Here is a 19806-nt window from a genome sequence, read left to right on the forward strand (position 1 = left end):
AATCAAATTATTTTACTTTGGAGAACTAGCATGCACAATGCTATGAGTTGCATCATGTAGTAAAATAAAATGCTATGGTAATGGTCATGATGTCTAAGATGGTTTTTCATTTTCTGTGTGGGTGCTTTTCTTCCTTCCTTAAAAGAATGCTCCTAAAAACATTCAAATGCAACTAGGAAATCATATGGCTTTCTAACATTTGGGAGCAAAAAAGGCTCCTGGCCAGTTTACTATCTACTTTAGGTCTATTTACTTTATATTACTTCAGAATATGACCAGCAATTAAAAGGCATCAACACTTTGCAGCAGCTGAAAGTTTTGGAATAAAACTCCTGCATCATTACAGGAATTCCTTCCTTCCTTTATGAAAGCAAGTCATTCATACAGTACTCTGAGAAGGCACTGACTATGTAGGGGACAGTACCAATTCACCATGGTTGGGGAAGAATTTGGATATAAAGGCGTTCAGCCTCAGGGAGGGGAAAATCTGCAGGGCAACAGATTACAAGTGGTTAGAAAGAGAAGCATTGATAGAATCCAGCAAAGCTGAAGCAAATAAAGTGACAGATCTCAAAGGGGATGAAGAAAAGTGGCCCATCAGGGAGATAGCTGGTATTGTCACATGGCAAGGATGGGCAGGAGTCACAGAAAAAACACCAAGAAGCATTTAGTTAACTGCTGAGAGAGACTAATACCGGCAGAAAAAACATCATGTTAGGGTCACTTGTAGGGTCACTAATTATGGAAAACAAATATTTAGAGGAAAATACACATGGAAAACATTTAGCCTGTTAGAAAGCTAGAACCTTTTAGCCTGTTACTCAAAGAAGCTGTGTTCACAGAAGTTCTGTACTCACTAAATATCATAGCAAAAAATAGCATAAAGAGACCAAAGAGCTGCCACAAACACAAAGAGTAAGTAATGCACAGGGCACCATCGCAGAAAAAGCTCAGGCCTGCAGAAATAAACTAAGAGCCAGAGAGGATTCAGCTTCAGAGGGAACCCTAGATGCTAGGTATAGAAGCTATACACTTCCTTTTCTCCTCCTGCCCTGAAAATACTGTTTTCTTTGTACACCTTCAGATTGATTAATCTCTAGTCAGAGTAAGTGGTAAGAAAATGGAAACAAGGGTTTTTCTCAGGTATTTGTTCAAGGTTTTCAGGGAGTGGTGAAAGATGTTCTGACTGTGAACATCCGTAGCTGTGGCCAACAGCTCAGCTACTCCATAGTTGCTGTATCCAGCATGTCTTTCCACACTTTTCAGCAAAATTGCACTCATTTTTGATTCCAAAAGTTAAAGTATGTCAATATAGAAGAGCAGATTCTTCACTTCTGGTGAAGAAGAGTGAGTTTAGTGAGAACCTCACTGACCTTTTATGGGGCAAAGTGATATTCAGTCACCTTATGTGGGAGGATAAGACAAGGAAAACAATGGTGATGACAGAAAAAGCATGTTTGGCAGAAGTCTACACCATTGACATGGGGCCAACTGCAAAAATACATACTTGTGCTTAAGAAGAAAAGGCCGGACAGTAAAATGTCTTTTGTTCCTGTGATTTTTTTTTTCTGTTTCCTCTTGATACTGGCTGGGAAAGGGGAATAAAGAGATACAGTCAGACAATCTCTTTCCAGTGGAAAGAATGGAAGGCAGGAAGGGGACATCTTTGGATATAAGTACAAGATCACATAGCTTAACAGCCCCCAAGGGAGCAGATGTTTCTATGAAAAAAAAGAAGCTCCTTAGAGATCCCAATGACAAAGTTACCCTGGTTTTAGAAGGTTCTATTTCTCACATCAAAACTAACAAATGGAGTAGTAACAGAGGCTCCTGAGGGAGGTGAGTAAATTGGGACGCCCCAGTGAGCAGTATCTATACTATTCAGGGAGAAGTAAAGATGATCCATTTCAATGTGCCAAAGTGTTTATAGCTTACATCCCAAGTTTCTCCTTTGTGCTCTGCTGAGATTTTTGCCAAATCCCTATGTACATTAAAAATACCAACCACACTCCATACTTGCTTGACAGACTGCATATCAGTGGAGAATACAAATTCAGCCTGGATACTAAGTTTTTCTAGTGCGTAAAACAGTCATATACAAGGATGACCAGTAGTGATTAAGCTATGGTACTAGACAGAAGTTCCTCCATGTGAATTGAATTAATTGATTTCTTAGTATTAAAATAGCCAGGTGGGTCAGGCTAATTAAGACTATGATTGCTAATTACCAACACTGGGGACAGTATGAGTGGTTGCAGAGGCAATAGACGCAGTCTATTTGCAACAGCTCTATAAACTGCTAGATAGTTAAGACTGGAGAAAAAAAATAGGGGAGAAGACGTTGCTGAGGATGGAACTGTAGCTCATTGTAGGTTCCATTTAGATGAGGTGAAAGCAACCAGTCCTATAGAGAACTTCTGTCATTCCTCAGCAATGTACTCCAGTGGTCTCCAAAGTAGAGTGTGCACAAGATAATCCACTGGGGTTCAAGAAGAAAATATTTTTTGTACCATTAATAAATAAATAAATAAAACAAAAGTATTTCATTTGCCTTTATCTCATCCTTTTGTAATTTCTATTTTAAAAATATTTTATAATGTACATAATATATTAGTATGGTAGTACATATATATAATTTATAAATTATATAGGGGTGTGTGATCAAAGCATTTGGAGTCCACAGGTCTAGTTTAATGTTCAGAATATCTTCCCTTTGGGTTTCTAGTTTTCTGTGTATTTCAGTCTCTCTGGTATACTGGATAATGTCAGGTAGTTTGGCTGCCAGGTTTAGGTGTTTTAAGGAAAAAAACAATACAATGTGGTTGTTGGTGTTTGTAAAATTTAAGATTTAAACTTGATATTCACACGCGTTTAAAACAGTGTTTCTCTATAGTGCTTCATAAATCATACAATACAACTGTAGAGCAAAATGGAACCGAACAATTGTTATTTTCAGAGAGTGTACAGATCATGGAAGGAGGGGCTGGCCACTTGGGAGGAATATAAGTCTGTTGTCAGAGGATGTAGGGAGGCAACTAGGAAAGCTAAGGCCTCCTTGGAATTAAACCTTGCAAGAGAGGTCAAGGACAACAGAAAGGGCTTCTTCAAGTACATTGTAGGTAAAGCCAACACTAGAGGCAATGCAGGCCCACTGATGAATGAGGTGGGGGCCCTGGAGACAGAGGATAAAAAGAAGGCGGAGTTACTGAATGCCTTCTTTGCCTCTGTCTATACTGCTGGAGGCTGTCCTGAGGAGCCCCGGACCCCTGAGGCCCCAGAAGAAGTCAGGATAGAGGAGGAATCTGTCTTGGTAGATGAGGGCTGGGTCAGGGACCAATTAAGCAACCTGGACGTCCATAAATCCATGGGCCCTGATGGGGTGCACGCACGGGTGCTGAGGGAGCTGGGGGAAGACATTGCTAGGCCACTCTCCATCATCTTTGCTAAGTCCTGGGGAAGAGAGAGGTGCCTGAGGACTGGAGGAAAGCGAATGTCACTCCAGTCTTCAAAAAGGGCAAGAAGGAGGACCCAGGTAACTATAGACCGGTCAGCCTCACCTCCATCCCCAGAAAGGTAATGGAAAAACTTGTCCTTGGTGCTGTCTCTAGGCACATCAAGGATCGGGGGATCATTAGGGGCACTCAACATGGCTTCACCAAGGGGAAGTCATGCTTAACCAACTTGATAGCCTTTTATGAGGACATAACCCAGTGGATAGATGATGATAAAGCTGTGGATGTGGTCTATCTTCTCTGGAGACATTCAAAACCCGCCTGGACGCGTTCCTGTGTGATATGGTCTAGGCAATCCTGCTCCGGCAGGGGGATTGGACTAGATGATCTTTCGAGGTCCCTTCCAATCCCTAACATTCTGTGATTCTGTGATTCTGTGATTCTGTGTTTGACTAAACAAATGCTATGGAGAAAGTGCTGGCTCGGAATGTATAATCTAAATTTGGAAAATTTATTTTTATTTTAATAAGTCTATATGACCATAGCTATATTAAGCCTCAAAAAATCCAGAAGGTGGCTGAGGTTTTCAAAACTTAGATTTTGTAGATTAAAGAAATGAAAAAAACCCACAACATATTTCTATCTATGGAATTGCTATGGAAGATGTTTTAAAGCAATATGAACATTGTGATTTTTGAAGCATTTCTTATTCTGTACCCATGTAATTTATGCTAAATTAATTTCAAAAAAGATACATTTTTAATACTGAACATTAAGTTCCCCATACTTCTTCCTTTATCAAAAACTACGTAGTTCTGGATGTGCCCGTTCTTAACATCTCTCTGTTTTTTTCTCACTAGTAAATGAACCAGAAAATGTACTCCATTAAAACAAGATTCTTGTTCCTTTCAGTTTGCCTGCCAAAACTAACCTCCTTGGTAACCTCCTTGGATGCTGACACAGGTGCTTGAGAGTGAACAAATTTCTAAAATTTACTCCGTATTGATAGTGACATTCAGAAAAGGGGTGTTATTTTCTGTTCTCTGTTCTCTATAACTTGACTGAAGGATGATAAAAATAAAGGTTTCAGATAAACACTTTAGCTTGTTCTAAAGGAAACTTCTGCATGTGTGATTTTTTTTCTTTTACCGTAGCTTAAAAGGCGAAAGTGAAATGTCACATTGTATTAAAGAAATTCTGATTAATAATAGATTCTAATGAAAAACAATACTTGCAGCATTGCTTACCCAAATGTAATTCAATCACAATCACAAATAATTTTGTCATGTCAGTTTTTGCCAACATATGTGGCAGGCTTGTGGGAGGAATGTTTGTTTCCCATACTTGTTATATCTGTTTAGTTGGGGTTTCAGTTCACTTAGCTGGTATTGGATCTTTTCTCTATGGTGCCACCACATCATTTAATTTTCTCAGTGGGAGAAATTCTAATCCTGAAGAAGCTGCTGGGATCAGAATTTCACCAGCAGACTCTTTCTGATGCTTTAGATTTTCTTTAATATCACATGCTTTCCTAGCGAATTTTAGTAATTTACTTATAGAAACATTATTTGGTGAATAATAAATATTTTAAGGATTATTTCTTTTCAGAGAGGTTAACAATACATGGCAATTCTGTGGAATTCTCTCTTCCTTAGCTTCAGTCTGATCTTTATTCTCCTGAGCATAAAATGTTAGGCAAGTTTTTTTCAAGGAGGTGCCTGTGGGGATTTCAAGTGCATTATTTCACTAAGCAAAGTAAATGAAAAATATTATCTATCTGTATACCCTTTCTATCTCAAAACATTAGTTTTCATCTAATTTTTTGATCTTGTTTTGATAGATTGCTGCCAAAGGATTTGTGTACAGTCTTTCCTGAGACCTCTCCCATATGTCACTATGTTCATGCTTCTACGCTGCCACACAAGTTGTCAAAGATGCCACATTTTTTCCTTTTCTTCCTATCTAACACATCCCTGGCGTTTGTTTCTAGTTCTGTTTTTTTAAAATGTTTGAAATTAGATATCTTTTTAAAGCTACTTTTTTATTCATTCCTCACTTGATTGATATTATGCAGTATTTTTTACCCCTTCTGTACCAAAAATAGGAGAAATACAAGTCGCCTTCTGACCTTGTGTCAAGAGCTTATGGGTTTCTTTTGACTTGTTCTTTTGGAAATATTTTAGTTAGCTGTTTAGGATTAGATACTTCTTGCTTCAATTAGGGACACGTCAACAGTAATATCCTTGCTTTGTAGCTTAGAAATATTCACAGTCTGTAGCCTGAACTGGCTGCTGTTAAGCTGTAAGCTGTAAGCTGAGAGAGTGCTGTATGCGTTAGGTGCTGTGTAGGTATGATGTGCACAACCTTGAGATACACACCTATATAAGCTCCAACTTGTGCAAAATGCTAAAATCATCATTCTTAGTAATGGTTTGGTCTCACACAACATTGCTTAAATAGTTGAATGGGCCACACATTCAGTTTTACTGTTCTTGCAAGAATACATTTTGGCTTGTAAAACAATACTGCAACACAGAACATCCACTTTCTGGGTCTTTTGTCTAACTGTGTGCCTGCAGTTCACTTCCTGAGGTCTTACACTGCTGGCCTATGGCCTGACAACTCAAATTTATCTGAAGCTTTTTTCTATCTCTCTTTCAGCTGTTACCTTCCTCAAAAACAGAACTGAGTGTTGTCTATGGAGGGACAAGATGTATCACATACTTCAGGTTTTAGATCAGAGCTCAAACCTCACTGGTTGCCTTTGGCTTAAGCTGTTAAACTGAGCTCTGCCACTGAGCTCTGCCATTAATATCTATGAAATGTCTTGGCAGACCCATCTGAAAGGTGATTTAAGTACAATGTGTATCGTATATACAAGGTAACTGTATCACAGTTATTCTTCTGTAGGGACAAACGGATTAGTTTTTAGTTGTTATTTTAATGGATCAGAGTGAAATATTGTTCTGTTTTATTTGATCTCTGTCCCCTGGTGGGCTTTCTTTTTTTCTTTCTTTCCAACAGTGTGACGGTTTCCTCGTTAGACTTTTAATTATGTCTCCAAGGACCTCCTGTATTAGTAATGGTGGTGGCAGTTTACCATTCTGAGAGCTAGTCTGGCTAGTTACTTCCAGACTATAGCAAGTTTTACAAAGATGATTGTCATATATTTTTATACTCCAATAGAGTTTGCGGGTTCATTTGAATAATGAAATGGCTGAAATGGCCAAAACATTTTTATATCTGGCTACAGAAGAAACTGCCACACTTGTGATTGTGTTATCGTGGTCTATTCAGGACATCGATCAGAACTGAACACGGAAATTCAGACCAGGTATTTCACAACAAAACTGCTAATGGCGTTGTCCTCGTAAGGTAATCTGATCACATCCCTTGTTTTTTGAACTTCCGCAACAGTACCTGAATAGCTCTTACAATTAGACACTTTAAATATCTCCTTTCCTCCTCTTTAGGATTATTATAAGTAATGCTGCATTAACTACACTGTATCTTCCCACCTTCCATTCATTCTGTCACTCTTTTTTATCGCATCTCTAGATGTCTTTCCATGCTACTATAAGAAAAAAAATACAAGTCATGCATCTTCCTTTTCATTCAAAAATGCTTCCCAAAAACCTATTTCCTCCTGAAGTCCAGACAGAAGAGTCAGTCATTCCTCAGCACTGCCACACAGCTCATTTGTAAGAGGATTATAGCAAAAGTGGTGTTAGTTATGCCACATTTAAAAAATCAGAATTAAATGTAAAATCTAATAAGATAGCTTTAAGAAACTATGAGTAACCCTATTATCTTGCTATCAAAACATGTCCTTCATTTCTTATTTTCCCAGTTCCTCTTACCTCTCCCTCATAATCAGAACGTCAGGTCTAATACAGGGTAAATTTAAGGAATTTGAGGCTGGTACTGGCTTTTCAAGGTTGTTATGAAAAAGCATGCTGTACACATGTACAAACACACACTTAGTGAAGGTGCTTTTTATTATAAGTCACATCTGGAATGCTAAGTCCTTTTTTAAAAAAAAAGGTTCAGTCTGAACAAACTGTGAAAACAAGGGTAGTCCAACCCAAGACAAACAGTTATTACGCCCATGTAGTTATGGGGAAAGAGAAGACCCCCCTCTTCTGGCATGAGCTGGAGTAGCTCTCAGGAGAAGATTTGATAAAATATGTTCAAAACCATGTTTTGATCACAAATAGGAATACATCTAGGATTAATATCTGTATAACGAATATTTCTTCCTCCATCATGTCCTCTGAAGTTTTCTGGCTCCATACTTAGACACAAAACCTAGTCCTCCACACCAGCTCTCTGAATGTGTAGTAAGAGTGTTCTGCTTTCTTTGCCAGAGATCAAACATGCAATGTGTCACACTCAGATTCTTTTTGCATAGTGGTTTTCTAGTTCAGGACTAAATGTATGAAGAACTGTACTCCAAACACAGAGTGGACTGAGAACTGATATTAAAAATATGCCCTGCAGTCTTGATGACTGTAGAAGCAAAAGCCTTTTGACAGACAAATTCTCTTTGTTCAGGCAATATTATTTGCTGCATTCTTCCCTGAAGGTGACCAGCAATTCCAGCTGGAGAGAAAAAACTGTTGCTAAAGATGTTCAGAAATCCTTCTGTATCCACCATTTCAATTGTTCCTGTAAATACAAGGTTTTCTCTGTGAGAAATATGGTAGTGAGAATTCCCAATCAGACTTCTGTAAACTGTGTGTGTATTTATCATTATCTCTTTTGCTGCCAGAAATAAAGAAGAGGCATTTATAATGTTTCCTTTTGTTTGTTTTTAAATTTTACATTACCTTTTATTTTTACCAGCCTTTACAGTTCATGAGTTAATGGCTGGTAGATGGAAGTCTTCCCTATTAGATCATATATTTCACTCTTTGTAAATGCAAGATAGACTAGATTTCCCTACACCCTAACAGTTAAGAAAAAAATAAAGCAGTGAAAGATATTCACATTCCTCCTGTCTTGCAGAAGGAGCAGCTGTTTTGCTTTGGTTTTAAAAATTGAAGTCATAGATGGAGAGAAATGTAGTGCTGTTTAGTGTAATTCATCTGTAAGGTAGAATATTCCCTGCAAAATGGGAGGAGTTCTAAAGACCAACGCTGTATAGTTGTCTCATTTCTACGCAGTAATACACAAAATTTCTTTCCAACATACAGATAAGGTATAAACTTAAGAATGGTTACTCTGGTAAGTGCTGGAAATGGAATGACAGACATTATGATAGATACTAAACTGGTATAGCAATTTATCTTAGAAAGAACAGAAAAGCTTTTAGTTTTCAGTATTCTTCTCCTGTATTTCAAGCATACTGCAGATCATTTTAATATATTTTATGCTTTTTAATTCCAGATTACTATGTGAAAACTAAGTAAAATGAAATTACAAGTGTTCATTTTTCTGTTCTCAGTGTTTTTACTGGTTTTATTTCTATAATTCATGTCCAAATATTAACTAATCTTTGTTCAACTTTTTCTGTGTGAAATCTGAACAAAATACGGAAAACTATCATAAACATCATGTCTGTGACATTTCCCTAGACTTTTCTCACGACTTGCTCAGATTGTGCAATACAGTTTTGCTTTTTAAATTTGTTTTATAATTTGATCAGTTGTCAACCACTACTACAAAACAGGAATTTGCTCTGGAGTTGCTATACTAATGGGTAAGAAGAGACCTTTCTTTTTTTCTGAATACTTTTGCATATGGAGACCTTCACTGAATTTATCCACTATGTCCCACATAAACCCTGTTTATGAACCACCCAGAAAGATGAGATCAAACCTTGAGAATAAATGGCTGGTATCAACCAATCTCTCTCTGAAGTCTTCAGTTAGGAATGTTTAACAGTTGCTGTTGAACTACAGTAAAATTAAGGAAGTCACAATTTGGGGCAGGGGTGGGGGGCGGTAGAAGGTTTCTTCATGTAGAAAGATAAGCTAGGAAAGAAATCAGCTATGTATTTCTAATTATTTCAAATCTTTACCCTGGGGAAGCCCATGAAGGACAGACATACAGTGTGGAGTCTATATTGAACTAATTATGATTCTATTATAAAACTGTAACTGGGAGAAAAGAACCTTGATCAGCAAAAGTCTTAAAACTGGTTAATTGTTAGAGAATAGCAGATTAGTAATTTGTATCTATAGTTTATGCATCTTCATCTTCTTGAGTGTTTATATGAAGAACAAACTCTATTTCTAACTGCAATATTTCATGAACAGTTTCTCAAACCTTTTTAAAGATATTATGAATGCATATAATGACTTTCTACTTGCTTATCTAATGCTAGGTGAGTTCTCCATTTCTCAACAAAATGTCATGCTGGAAGCTTTTTGTGAGCAACTGTCAGCAGGTGGGTTACAGAGGGAGAGAAGAAGGGTTTTATGTCCTATGATAGTGAAGCCTAAGCCTGTTGTTGTGTTGCTAACCAGAGTTTTAAAAGGTTTGGAATCTATATTCCATTTTACTGGTGAGTTTAAGTGACTTTACAGCAGCTAACTTACAGCTAAGTTTTTAAAGGTCTTCTGGCATCTGTTTTCCAAGGATTTCAATGATTGTCCACCATCAAAACAGTTAGAAAAAATTTTTTCTTGCTCTGTGCTGCCTTTAGCTTACAAACTGTAAACATCCTGCCTTGATAGGTGTGTCAGGAGACTATATGTATTAGTATCTTCCAATATTAATATGTATGATGCTGAGTTTTACTAAAAAGGGAATTAGTAGTAATTAGAACAGACTGAGGTTCTCACAAACTATGACAATCAACCTCTTCAGGACTTTGAAGACTCTAGAATGGTTTTATTTAGGATAATGAATTCACTGGTATTCATACAATGTGCCCTTGTGGCAAAGAAGGCAAATGGTATCCTGGGGTGCATTAGGAGGAGTGTTGCCAGCAGGTCGAGGGACATGATTCTTCCCCTCTACTGGGCACTGGTGAGGCCCCACCTGGAGTCCTATGTCCTGTTCTAGGCTCCACAGTAAAAGACAGATATGCAGATACTGGAGAGGGTCCAGTGAAGGGCCACTAAGATCATGACAGGACTAGACCATCTCTCCCATGAGGAAAGGCTGAGAGAACTTGGTCTGTTCAGCCTGGGGAAGAGAAGGATCAGGGGGGATCTCATCAATGTGTACAAATACCTGAAGGGAGGGTGCAAAGAAGATGGAGCCAGGCTCTTTTCATGGTGCCCAGTGACAGGACCAGAGGCAATGGGTACTAACTGAAACACAGGATGTTCCTCTGAACATCAGGGAACACTTTTTTAATGTGAGGGTAACCGAACACCGGCACAGTTTGCCCAGGGAGGTTGTGGAGTCTTCATCCTTGGAGATAGTCAAAAGCCATTTGGACATGGTCCTGGGCAACTGGCTGTAGACCAAATGACCCCCAGAGGTCCCTGCCAACCTCAACCTTCTGTGATTCTTAGCTCTTATCCCTAATAAAGAGACTTTTGGTGCAAACAGTACTGGTTATAACAATTTCTGAAGATTTAAAGAATTTCACACCTAAATTTCTGAATAATAGCAAGTAACATAGTGATTGTGATTTGATCATATTGTGTGCAAATACAGAAAATAAGTTATCACAGATAGTAGCCTGAAAAGGAGAAGTTGGCATTTCATGGGATTTGTGGTATGGCAGGAGTTTTAACTTTATATAAACTGCATCCTAGAACCAGAGAGGAATTATTTCTTTAAATTTAAAGGGGCTTTTTATTCAAATGGCCTTTTTCTCCTTTCTTCCCCAGACTTCTTCATGGTTTTGGAAGCAGAGTTAACAGAATTAACCCTGTCGGTAAAACATTAACTTTGGGAAGAGCTCTCAGTAGGAGCTAGAGAAGTAAATACTACACTGCTCTTGCCACTTGACATTACACAGAACTTCATGTTAAACCCTATAAAATGGTTTATTTTTTTTTATCTCTGTACTACTGTTACTTGTGATTAAATGAACATCTGATGAAATATTTGAACAAACAAAATACATACAAGTAAATACAAATACCAAAAACTTGAATGAAAGCAAATCTTCCCACATACCTCGTATTTGACAGGCTGACAGACTAAAAAAACATTTGAAATTGAAGCTGCTTATAAAATCTCTACATGTAGTCACTAGACAAAGGCTTTCTAATCAACGTAATGCCATTTAGGAATGGTTCATCACATCTGGGGGCTGATACTTTGAAAAATCAGTATCTACTGCTCATGCTTTAGGTTCCTAGAGAAGCAATTGCTACTAAGAGTTGTAAAAGTTACCTCACAACAGCTGTAAACTCCCGATCTCGGGAGGTGCTGTTTGCATGGACAAGATCAACAAAAATACATCTGAGAACTAAATATTCCAGTGGTGGTGTTAATTTTCTGTCCTTCATTGATCTTATTATTTAACTAAGGAAAAAAACCATTTTCAGTGCTGGTATATTAAGTATATTAAAAGAGCTAGTATTCAAAACAGAGAAATTAAACCTTCAGCCAGTCATGTTGTAGCTCTGTTGTGTGCCTAACACTTTAGTGTTGGCATTTTTGATTTAACTTGTCTATCTTCTTGGTGTAACTAAGCAATACGGTTACATTATTACAGCCCTTGTCCCCCCAGTTAGAGTGATATTATATTATTATAGCTCTTCTTTATTAGAGAAGAACAGCCTTATCCATGTAACACAAATTTGTATAGATACCATGCATTCACACAAGAGGTTTTTTTTTGCTAGGAAAAAAAGCTATTTCAGTTAAAGAGTCTTATCCAAATGGAATAGTTTTCTTGAAAATTTTCAGATTTAGAGTAGGCCTCTGTTCAATTTGGCATAATGCTAGTGCTAAGGGAGAGAAACCACTGAAAAAATTTTACCACTTCCAGTAAGTACCTCATGCTCTAGCTCTCAGTGTATCCTAGCAAAGGCTCTTTATTTCCCATCACATGAGCAAATAGAATCAAAGAGAATGACATGAGAGAAGCTTAGTGCCAGGGAACACCGGGATGAAGTCTGTTTGTCTTTTGATTGGTTGGTTTTAGTAGAATTAGGGGTGAAACATCTGGGGAACTCCTTTCCTTCAATCACAAGCAGACACCCTGTTGAAAAAGCTCATGCCTTCCTCTTCTCATATAAACAGACACATGCTAGACAGCACCTGAGGAGGCATTGTATGTTACTCTGTATAATTAAAAGAGCAGTTATTTACACCAAAAGAATATTTTCCGGGGTTTAGTATATTGTCTGCTTCTTACGACATAGAGCAAAGCCAGAGCTAAATCTTCCAAAGAACAATGGTTAGCTATCAAGCTGATCCAGTGACCACTTTATAGAATCATACAATAGTTTGGGTTGGAAGGGATCCAAAGGTCATCTAGTCCAACTCCCCTGCAATCAGCAGGGATATCTTCAATGAGATCAGGCTGCTCAGAGCCCTGTCCAACCTGACCTTGAATGCTTCCAGGGTCCAACCTGACCTTCAATGCTTCCCATCTCTCTGGGAAACCTGTTCCAGTGTTTCACCACCCTCCTCATAAAAAATTTCTTCCTTCTAACTAGTCCAAATCTACCCTCTTTTTGTTTAAAACCATTACCACAACAGGCAGTACTAAAAAGTCTGTTCCCATCTTTCTCATAGGCTCCCTTTAAGTATGGAAAGGCTGCCTCTCCCCGGACCCTTCTCTTCTCCAGGCTGAACAACCCCAACTGTTTCAGCCTTTCCTCATAGGAGAGGTGTTCCAGCCCTCTGATCATTTTTGTGGCTCTCCCCTCTGGATCAGTTCCACCAGGTCCATGTCTTTCCTGTGCTGAGGACTCCAGAGCCGGATGCAGTACTCCAGGTGGGGTGTCACCAAAGCGGAGGAGAGGGGGAGAATCACATGCTTCAGGATTCATTTTGCTTTTAACTGCTACTTGGTAATCCCATCTCTTTATCATTAAAATCCATGTATTTTTCCTAGATTAAAAAAGCCAGAAAATCACTTGTCCTGTAATTTGCTGGACAGCAGCAGTGCCAGGCAGCAGATTTCCCTGGAAAACTAATCAACATATTGGAACTGAGATAAACCGATACCGTAGCAATATATAAAAACATATTTACCGCTATAAGGCAAAGAATAAGACAAAAACTTTTCTGAAAGGATGAGACTGTGAAGAGGTACAGTCATGAAATAGAAGCTACTTAGGAAAAGATTATGGAAAGTCATAGATGAAAAAGATAGAAGAGAATATATGAGGCTGTAATTTGGTGGTACAAAACATTCACAGGTAAAGCTGGGCAAGAAATTATTTCCAAAGTGGCAATTAGACCGTTCTCAGGCAAAAGAGATGAAGCTACATCAATTAAAGAGAAAAATACACACTATTGCTCCATCTGTCAAATCAAAGCAACCCCAAAGTTCAAAGTCGTGATTAATAAAACTCCTATATACTGAATGGTTTTTATCCAAACTTATTCCAGGATTCTCTGGGGTAATGGTAACACCTAAAAAGATGCTGTGGAAGCAATTTCTTTTTTCTTAATTCTGTAATTCTGAGAAGCATGGGAAAAGTATGATATAGATGTATAGCCTTGAGTTCCTGAGAGGTGTTCTAAAGCATTAGTGTTCTTCTGAAAGAAGAGAGGACATAAAAAACTAGATAAGCACCTTAATAGAAGTATGTTGCACGCGTTCACATAAGAGCACCAATCATCAGTCTCTACACAAAGTGCAAAGCGCACACGTGAACGTATCTTTACCTTCATACATAACAGACTATTATAAACCAGATTTCTGTAGCAAGTCTGACTGCCTGAACGCTACGTTAAAAGGGTTTCACAAACATTTCCTACCATTGTAAAAAAATTCAGCTCATTATCATGCTTTTGGGCATCAAGGTGGTATCTAAGAGCCTCATGTTCATTGTATCAATCAGGATAATGCACACACAATAATGAATTTCTGTTCTAAATAAAGTATAAAATGATTTAAAGCAAGGGATAACTACCAAGCATAAAAATATTCCTAGACATGAAGAAGGATAAACAAAGAAGACAGACTGTATCTTTTACAGGCATACAAGCCAAGAACTCCAAATAATTCATTGTATTCACCATTATTTAAATGCATGCTTTCTAACATCTCTATGCTTCAATTTGTCCTAATATCCTGATTATTTTTATATGCAACGCAAATATATATATTAATATTACTCATATATTAATATTACTTTCCAAATCAAAACATGCAAGCAATGTGAAAGTAGTACACTGTCCTAAAAGCCAAGCTACTACGCTCTGCAGGTAAGTGTCCCAGTACAGAGCCAGAAGTTATTTGACACCATCATTGGTGACCACATGTGAACTCTCGGGTAACAGCTGTCTTAAAACTAGTTGCATGAGCTTATGCCATCAATTTCTTCCCCTGGATGTGAATGCTTCAGAATATTAGCTATAGTTGGACAAAATTTGCATTGCTTTATGCAGTGCAGAAAATGGGACAACACTACAGTGAATGCACACCCAGCTAAACAACTTAATGTTATATTTTCAGAAGTGGAAGAACGTTTACTGATCAAGTTCAAAAAGGGAAGACGTGAACAAACAAAACATGCCATTCAAGATCAAAGCACTGAATGGGAACCCAAAGGAGCTAGGACCCCTCCTGGCTCTATGACAAGCTTCCCAAGTAACACTGGCAAGCCATTTAAAAAAGTTAAAATCCATTTTTTCTTTTTTTAAAAAAATTGACTTTTTCATTTTAAGAGAGGAAACTCCTGGCACCCTGAGCAACAGAACAGACAAATCTTTTGACCATAACAGAATCAAGTGTTTGGATTCTGACAGTCACGTTACCAACTCATTCACATTCTCCTTATCTTTGGCTTACAAAATTCTGAATTTGTAAATATTAGCATTCTAAAACAATCAATCACATACAGTGATGTTTAACTAACATTTATAACAATCAGGTGATAAGTACCATGAGGAAACGGTCATCATTAGTATTCTCAGAGGACTAGTTATTAAACTGCATAGTCATCTCCTCTGTTACCATGTCATAGAATCACAGAACCACAGAATGCTTTGGGTTGGAAGGGACCTTAAAGATCACCTAGTCCCAACCCCTCTGCCATGGGCAGGGACACCTTTCCACTAGACCAGGTTGCTCAAAGCCTCATCCCACCTGGCCTTGAACACTGCCAGAGAGTGGGCATCCACAGCTTCTCTGGGCAACCTGTTCCAGTGTCTCACCACCCTCACACTGAGGGATTTCTTCCTCATATCTCATCTAAATCTACCCTCTTTCAGTTTAAAACCGTTACCCCTTGTCCTATCACTACACACCCTTGTAAAAAGTCCCTCTCCAGCTGCCTTGTAGGCCCCCCCCTTCAGGTACTGGAAGGCTGCTATAAGGTCTCCCCAGAGCCTTCTCTTCTCCAGGATAAACAACCCCAACTCTCTCAGCCTGTCTTCATAAGAGAGGTGCTCCAGCCCTCTGATCATCTTCGTGGCCCTCCTCCGGACTCGTTCCAACAGGTCCATGTCCTTCTTATGTTGGGGACCCCAGAGCTGGACGCAGTACTCCAGGTCGGGTCTCATGAGAGCAGAGTAGAGGGGCAGAATCACCTCCCCTCGACCTGCTGATCACGCTGCTTTTGATGCAGCCCAGGATACGGCTGGCCTTCTGGGCTGCAAGCGCACATTGCCAGATCATGTTGAGCTTCTTGTCAACCATCATGCCCAAGTCCTTCTCCTCAGGGCTGCTCTCAATCCATTCTCCACCCAGCCTGTATTTGTGCTTGGGATTGCCCTGACCCACATGCAGGACCTTGCACTTGGCCTTGTTGAACTTCATGAAGTTCACACAGGCCCACTTCTCGAGCTTGTCGAGGTCCCTCTGGATGGCACGCTGACCATGCATGTCAACCACCGCACGCAGCTTGGTGTCGTCTGCAAACTCGCTGAGGGTGCACTCGATCCTGCTGTCTGTGTCATTGATGAAGACATTAAACAGTACTGGTCCCAATATGGACTCCTGAGGGACACTGCTCGTCACCGATCTCCATCTGGACATTGAGCTGTTGACCACTACCCTCTGGATAGGACCATCCAGCCAATTCCTGATCCACCAAACAGTCCATCTATCAAATCCATCTCTCTCCAATTTAGAGAGAAGAATGTTGTGGGGGACTGTGTCAAAGGCCTTCCAGAAGTTCAGATAGATGACATCTGTAGCTCTTCCCTTGTCCACTGATGTAGTCACTCCATCATAGAAGGCCACTAGGTTGGTCAGGCAGGACTTGCCCTTAGTGAAGCCATGCTGGCTGTCTCAAATCACTTCCCTGTCCTCCAAGTGCCTTAGCATAGCTTCTAGGAGGATCTGTTCCATGATCTTCCCAGCCTCAGAGATGACGCTGACAGGTCAGTAGTGCCCAGGGTCCTCCTTTATCCCCTTTTTAAAAATGGGTGCAGTGTTTCCCTTTTTCCAGTCACTGGGGACTTCACCTGACTGCCATGCCTTTTCAAATAGCATGGAGAGTGGCTTGGCAACTATGTCAGCCAGTTCCCTCGGGACTCTGGGATGCATCTCGCTGGCCCCTGTGAGGGACCAAAATGGCTAATAGATGTCTCAAAGTTTGCTTATGCGTGTGTACGTGGACACTTGTGTGCAGGAGAACTTGTCCAGACATGTCCAGGTGCCCACTTCTTCCTGTCACTCAAACTGGCTTACACCAGAGGGAGCACTGGTCCCTGTCACCTGCCTGTCAACACTCAGGCCCGAGGCACGTGGACACGTCCATTGGATGGAGCAAATGCGGGCACATGCCCATTGGACAGGACAGGTGTGCACGCCCACCCTCACCCCATATAAAAAGGACTGCACAGACAAGCCTGGAGGTTCACCCTTCCCACTGCTTCCACTTCGTCTGTGTCTGCTGATGCCTTCAGCCTGCTGCATCACTCACCACCAGAAGACATCGCTGGACCCACGGTGGTGGCTATCCCTGCACATCTCTCTCTCTCTCGGAACGCTCACTTAGAACGCTCACTTATTTTTCCCCCTATATTTCTTACCTTTCCTATCGCTCAGTGTGCTCCGCCTTTGTTCAATGAAGCGGCTTGTTTGGCAGCATTTGGCCTCGTTTGTGCCTTAATTTCACCTCTTGGGATCACAATGAACCTTCTCAGGGCCCAGACTCAAGCTCAGGCTCTGGCAGCCCCATAGACTTATGTACATTCAGGTTCCTCAGGCGGTCACGAACCTGATCTTCTCTTACAATGGGAGGGACTTTGCTCTCCCAGTCCCTGCATGAGGTCCTTCCACTCAAGAGGTGTGGGAAGAGAGGTTGCCAGTGAAGACTGAGGCAAAAAAAGTTGTTGAGTACCTCAGCCTTCTCCTCATCTGTTGTTACCAGTTTGCCAATTGTGTTCACCAGAGAGGTACACTTTCTTTGACCTTCCTTTTCTGACTGACACACATATAGAAGCCCTTCTTGTTATTCTTTGTGTCCCTTGCCAAGTTCAGCTCCAGCTGCGCCTTGGCCTTCCTGACTCCATGCCTACACAACCAGGCAGCGTTCCTATACTCTTCCCAGGATACCTGTCCCTGCTGCCAGTGCCTGTGCATTTCCTTCTTGCCCTTTAGTTTGACCACCAGGTCTCCACTCATCCATGCTGGTCTCTTGCCTTCATTTCCTGATTTCTTACACCTAAGGATCGAGAGCTCTAGAGCTCTATGGAAAACATCCTTAAAGATCTGCCAGCTCTGTTCTGCTCCCTTGTCCCTGAGGGCAGTTTCCCAGGGGTCCTATTGACTAATTCCTTGAACAGCTGCAAGTTTGCTCTCCTAAAATTCAGGGTCCTGACTTTACTCTTCGCCTGACCTGTATTCCTCAGGACTGTGAACTCCACCAGTGCATGATCACTGCAGCCCAGGCTGCCTCCAATCTTGATGTCTGATTAGCTCACTTGTGTTGGTGACCAACAGGTCCAGTAACACATCCCATGTATGGCTGTCTATCACCTGGCTTAAGAAGTTCTCCCCAGTGCACTCCAGGAGTCTTCTGGATTGCCTACAGCTGCTGTGCTACTTTTCCACCAGATGTCAGGGTGGTTGAAGTCCCACAGCAGGATGAGAGCCTGCGAGCCCAATGTGTCCTGTGGCTGGAGTAAGAAGCTAGTCAATAGGCTGCTCATGATTGGGCAGCCTGTAGCAGACATCAACCACAAGGTTTCCTGTGTTTCCTCAGTCTCTAATTCTTACCCATAAGCTTTCAACCTGCTCATGGCTATTCTTCAGAGACAGCTCTTCATAATTGTCCTGGTTTGGCCTAAACCAGGCCAATTTTCCTTTCAGTGATTTTTACTTTCAGCTAAGTCTCCTCTAAGTAACTGCACTTTCTGAAACTAACTGCATGTTTTGCAGACACTGTCTGCTTCCAGGACTGATAACACTCAAAGTTTGTAGTTATCACTGAGGCACCGGTAGGGATGTTGTGCAGAAAGGCTCTTGCTGTACTTGTTCTTGAGAGAAACCAAGGTCACTGCTGAATTCCTCACTGCTTACGAGTGAAGAGCCGAAGGGGGGTCGCAGCTGCAGGGGGGAGCGGACAGGGCAGGTGACCCAAAATTGACCAACGAGGGTACTCCATCCCATACACGTCATTCTCAGTATAAAGCGGGGGGATCACGAGGGTCTCGCTCTCTTTCTGCTATGGCCGGTGTCCAAGGAGGACTCCGTCTGTTTTCCTGCTGCCCCCGATCCCGATCCGTGCATCCCTGAATCCAGCTCTCGACTGTCGCTAGGCCCAGCCTGGGCCTTCCCGGAGCCTGCCCTGCAGTGCCGGTGGTGACGTGGCTGACTTCAGGGGAGCTCAGTCTCGGTTTTGTATATATATTTGTATATATTTGATTATTTCTATTACTGTTATTATACTTTTTTTTTCATTATTATAGTTTATTAAAACTGTTTTAACTTTCCAACCCGGAAGCCTCTCTCCCTTTTCCCTTTCCCTTTCCCTTTGGGGGGTGGGGGGGGAGGGTTAACAGAGAGCATCTGCCACAGGTTTAATAGCAGGTTCAGCTTTAAACCGTGACAATAATCTATCCATTTCTTGACGTAGAGGGCAACCCCTCTGCCCCTCCTTCCTCACCTGTCCGTTCTGAGCAGCCTGTAACCATTGATAGCCACAGTCCAGTCATGGGATTCATCCCACCAAGTTTCAGTAATGGCAACTAGGTCAGAGTTTTCCAGCAGCACAGTGGATTCCAACTCCTCCTGTTTGTTGCCCATGATGCATGCATTGGTATAGAGGCACTAAATGGGGTTCACAATATGGAGCATGACAGTATCCTC

This window comes from Nyctibius grandis, chromosome Z, assembly GCF_013368605.1.
Source record: "Nyctibius grandis isolate bNycGra1 chromosome Z, bNycGra1.pri, whole genome shotgun sequence".
Classification (NCBI taxonomy): Eukaryota; Metazoa; Chordata; class Aves; order Nyctibiiformes; family Nyctibiidae; genus Nyctibius; species Nyctibius grandis.